The 5590-nt window shown below is 38.9% G+C and overlaps 1 long non-coding RNA gene across 1 annotated transcript; it reads left to right on the top strand.

Annotated features, from left to right (window-relative positions):
- Positions 1 to 434: 434 nt before the first annotated feature.
- LOC113550885 lies at positions 435 to 5244 on the top strand. The gene is made up of 3 exons (XR_003405086.1): positions 435 to 560; positions 3265 to 3527; positions 5116 to 5244. It is a non-coding gene; the product is annotated as an uncharacterized LOC113550885 (long non-coding RNA).
- The last annotated feature ends 346 nt before the right edge of the window (positions 5245 to 5590 follow it).

Raw genomic sequence — 5590 nt, 5'->3', positions numbered from 1 at the left:
TTTGATTGTAGGAAAAAAAATACTTAGCTACTCGCAGATGGCAAAAGAAAAAGATAAGAATAAGACTCGTGTATAGCGTATATAATAAGCATTAAACACAATTTTTATCTGAGGCCGCCAGATTGAATAAAATATATAATTCATCACGTCGGCATGACAATTATATCGCTGTCGGGACAAACTATAAAAGTAATTATTTAATTAAAAAAAAAAAATAAATAGATTAAAACGACATCGTTAAATGTTTTGTGCGTCAACTGCGGTGTAAAAATAATCGGCGGTGGATGGTTATAACGACATATTATATGCGAGATAAGCCTCGCCGAAACTATAATCGAACAATAATTATAATTATCGACCGATTAAACGGTAAAGGCCGCCCGGGGCCAGTACTTAAATAGCCGCTGACAGTACGTTTCGGCAATAGTCCATCGTCTACCAAGTCAGGAGATGTCGACGACCACCACAATGATGAAGACTCAAGACCACTACAGCGACGATCAAGACTTAGACGACCACGACTTACGACGACTATGGCGACGACCAAAACTACGACGGTGGTGAGTACTTTCGCTTATTTCTCCAATGCTTAAACAATAAATCATAGTTTTTCCTGCGCTCGTTTGAAATCGTTTTCATATCATAAATGTATTTATTATGTACGCTTCCGCCGCTAAAAGCTATACGCGATAATATGTGTGAGAATAAAAATAATACTCGTACAAATAAAAAGGAAAATAATTTATTTATAAAATAATGTTTGCGTCCGAGACGGGCATGTTATTGCATTTTAGTTCATTTTACAAGCGGATCACACAGACACACATTTATGCAATATGTTAAACATATATTTCGTGATTTGCCGACGCAAAGTACGTCGTATCAATTATTGGGCCGTGAAATTTTAGGTCGAACGTTTCCTGCTTTGTGTTCCTAATGCACGCGTCACAATTTATAATATTATACTTACTTCAATTATTTATTAATTTATAACTCATATACCTCCTATAGTATCATTATATTGATTTGACAATTTGTTTTATATATATATATATGTTTTTCTTATAAACGGCTAAGTTGCGGCATATAATATGATGTTATTAGGATAGATGTATCTTGGTTATTTTTTTTTATTTAGCCCATTTATTCATCCAATAATCTAAACTAAATATTCATGATATTTTTTTTCAATTAAATGAACATTATATGATGCGTAATAGCTGACAATTTAACACATAAAATATATTTAAATAAATAATAAATACATTTATTTCTATTTTAATGTGTTAAAATACACGTTACAATGTTAATATATTTAATGTATTTCACTTATTATTTTCTATCAAAAAAGCAAATTATTTTATATTTTAATAGGCCCCTGAGTAAAATCTCTTCAATTTGTACATAGTATAATATGCACACAAGCACATACATTCTTATAAATTTTAATATACCAACTATATTTTAATATTTTATTACTTTACAAATGTTCAGAGGAAATTATACCCCATGGTGTAGCTATATTATTATTATAGATAGTGTAAACCGACGAAAGGAAATACAATTTATGCGATTTCACCATTTAAGTAAATTAGTTAGTACATTTTTATTTTATATATATATAATCATTAATTACAAACATTAAGTGCACAGGAATAATAAAATGGTAGTGTGTTATAATTGTTAATTGTTATACTTGTACGGATTATGATGGTTGAATTCTGTGAGAACTTATATAAATGCTTTATCATTTTTAAAATAAATGTATATACAAATATTTTTAAACAAATATAATTTTGCTGCCATTTACATGTTTTAGTTCTAATAAATTACATACCTACATTTAATTTAAAAATATAATAACAAACTATAAATATATTATTTAAAAATATTATAATATTTTTAATATGAATATAGAATAATATTATTGTTTGAAAAATTGTGACTTTAAAATCATTGCAATAAAATATTACAGAGGCATAATTACTTTTACACCGATTTTAAATAAATGTGTTGCATTCACATCAGTTTCGATTTATAATTATTTCAGACTGTGTATAGTACTGTTAAATACCTAATAATGGTGGTGGTTATATTGAGATTTTTTTTATATAATTACGCTCAAATCAATTATGTTAATGAAATAATGAAAACAAAAAACAACCGATGCGTTTCTTGAATTACTCTTTCCGTGTCCCATCATATATATATATATATTTAATATGTATGATCATAAAAACTCGCTAGTCATCTGATAACCATGTCTGCTGTTCGTATTTTTTAAAAACAATGTATATCACAACATCTCGCTGGACCCTATATCGTTTTAACCCTACACATTATGCACGACGATAGCTGTTTTGCCATCAATACGTTTGAGTCCCATATACACATATATATATATACGATTTAACGTTTACACTGTATGGGGGCGCGGAATCCATTACGACACTCTCTGCGGCGGCGACCCTCTCCATTATAATGTACAATTCCATTGCGCGCGCCATTGCTGCCGCATTTATATAAATGCAACATCAGCGAGTATACCCGCCGCCGCCTCCACCACTGCTGATGCCAAACCGTTTCCCGTTCGATGTAACAACCCTCTGGGCAATCTCCTCCGCATATAATACAAAGAAATATATATATATATATATATAGAGTAGGCGATCGGTGTGTGTTCAAGCGTACGCAACATCGGAGGGTCGACGAAAAAAAATAGCCGGGGGTTTATTTTTTTATTTCGATTCGCCTCTTTTCCGTTCCCCGTTTTCGGTATTACAATATATAAGCCAGCCCCCGCAAAAACCCGTCACAGTACCACATCGGGGCCCGAAGTATTTGCACAGCGACTGCCGCGGACTTCCGTTCGTCGTGAGCTCCGAAAACCGCGATTTATTTTCGTTTTTTTTTTTTTGTCATCGTCGTTTCTTATCCGCGTGTTGTATACACAACGGAAATCCGAGCCGCGACGACGGTGATCGGTATAGGTATGTGTTATGTCCCTTAGTCGTCGAATCCCACGTACGTTACCACATGTTTACTTTCACCCATATATATATATATATATATCATATTATATATTTTTATATATGCACGTATTTATTATTATATTATTGTACTTATCTATAATCGTACTCCGCTGCAGTGTCACGCAATGACGTATATTATTTATTGCCCAGCGCGTTACATTATATTATATATCGTTATCATCGTATAGTTGTTATTATTGTTATTGTACCGTGTTTGTTTTTCCCTCCGCAGGTATTCATAACACTGCGTCCAGGTGTAGCAGCGACTGCTGCCATCGTACACACATACGTCCATTATAATGTACACGAATAATGCGTGTGACGAGGCTCACGGAATATTACGTCTGGAGAATTGGAATCAACGGATTATGCCCGCAATGTATACACACGAACGAGCGTCGCGTACTGCATACTATATTATTCCAACACAATGCCATAATGGTGCGGCAATACTGCAGCGCGGAAGCGAAGAGGAAACGAAAAACAATAACAGAGGTGACGATTTTTCCATACATTGTAATTTTAACACGTACGCCTAATATACGCGTATAGGTAATATAGTTTGTATAATATGGCGAGCGCGCGTGTTTCTAGGTTAAGTCTGGTATCGTCTCCTCACTCTACCGTCGAGTACTTTTTGTTTTTCTCTAAACCGCAGCGTTCGTCCTGCACATGTATTTTAGTTATTTGTTATTTATCGTACGTTTTTGTCGCGTGTTCTCGTAGAAGCTTTGCGCGTTACCAGGTCAACGTTATGTAGCCGAGCATACCGCATTGTTTACACGCCAAACTCTGCGCCGTCAACGGTCTTTATTTGTGGGTCGTACCATCCACCCTATCCGCCAGTTTGACACTCTAAAGATACTATTGTAAACGCCTTTTAATATTATACATCCACATAGGTGTTATAATATATGTGATACGTATGCAGTTTGTCGAGTTTCGGTGGAGTTATGACAAAGGAAGTCGGCGAGGTTTTTTTGTATAATGTCGGGTCAACGAAAAGCGTCACACGACGGCTCGGAAAGGGGTGTTTATTTATTGTCGTTCCGAGACGCGTCGAGAATTTCGAGTTTCCGAGAGTCGCGGACCGCTGCAATAATGACGCTTTGATGCGCAGCCCTTCGGGTCGCGTGCGCGTAAGACTTAATCGCTCGGGCTTCGTGGGAGGGTGGGCGTTGGGTGAAAAGCCACTCCTTCGTCGCGTATCGATCGGCGGCGGGGCGGGCCGAGCGTCCACCCGCCGTTGGCCCAGCAAAAGCCCGCGGCGGACGGCAGGCGCAGGCGCTGCGACGGTGACTTTGCAGCGCGCCGGGCCGCGGAAAAGCCGCCGCCGCCGATCGTGTCTTTTGCGCGACCCACGTATAATTCCCATCGTCATACCGCAACCGTCGTCGGCGGTGGCCGTGCGTCGTCATCGTCGTCGTCGTCGTCGTCGTCGTCGCCACCGCCGCGAACACATCGCGCCGAGAAGCTTGCCAGCCGCCCGCTGAGAATTCATCCGCAACTCACTACTCGCTCTTCGCGCATAAAATATAAAGGTAATCGTGCTTTTCGTACAGATTTTTCTCCGCGTTTATTAAACGAACGCCGCCGCGCCACAGTCTTTATAATCCATTGGGCCCCTGCCGAATGGCCGCTATACAACAAACATGGCCTCTATTCTATGTAACCCTTTTGTGTGTGTACATTATAATATATATATATATATAAAATTACGCGATCGAATACAATACGCACGCACACACACACACACACACTCATACATTATGCTGTGCACTCTCGCCGCGGTCGCGTACAGCTTTGTCACCCTCCGCGCGCACGAATAAAAATAATCTTTTGTGTATCGTATATACGCGTATACGCGCACACACGCGCATCGCCGCTGCTCGTTCTCTCTCACCCGCGACGCCGTGACTCGCGGTCCGCCACCGGCGGCGGCTATTGTTCGCGACGTCCGGCCGAGAGGGTTTTTTTTCCCATTCGATTTACCATTTTTTTCCGTACGAATAATACGAATACATCACGTCGCGCGCCTACCATATAGTTATTATACAATATATTATTGTCTTTCCGTTTCCAGATGTGCTGCACCGGTTACGACGACATGTGTATAATGAGAGCTGTTCCTCGTCGGCCCGTCCGGTGGTCTGCCTGCCGAGCACCGCCGCAGAGCTGCAAATGTCGACTCGAAGAAAAATGCGTGGCACCCTGTACGTATACTAAATGTATCCTGAGTGCATTATAAAACTGTCCGGTATACCTTCAGTATACGTAACAGGGTGCCATACCGATCGTCCTGAAGTGGTCCCGTGGCGCAGCCTGCAGCGCCATCATCTACGATGTCACCGTCGTCTTTTTGCGTACAATTTTATTCTTGTATACATAAATAAATATACATATTGTTGTTTGTCGTGTCATACATTAAACGTGCAGAACATTTAGTTTGTTACAAAAGATAAATTTATGTATTGCGCTTGCGAATCTAATACACACACGCATATTATATATTATGTATTACATAATAATAACATCGCAAGAGGTGTACCTATAACCTA

Source organism: Rhopalosiphum maidis, chromosome 2, assembly GCF_003676215.2.
Source record: "Rhopalosiphum maidis isolate BTI-1 chromosome 2, ASM367621v3, whole genome shotgun sequence".
Taxonomy (NCBI): Eukaryota; Metazoa; Arthropoda; class Insecta; order Hemiptera; family Aphididae; genus Rhopalosiphum; species Rhopalosiphum maidis.
This window is presented reverse-complemented; position numbering and strand designations above follow the sequence as displayed.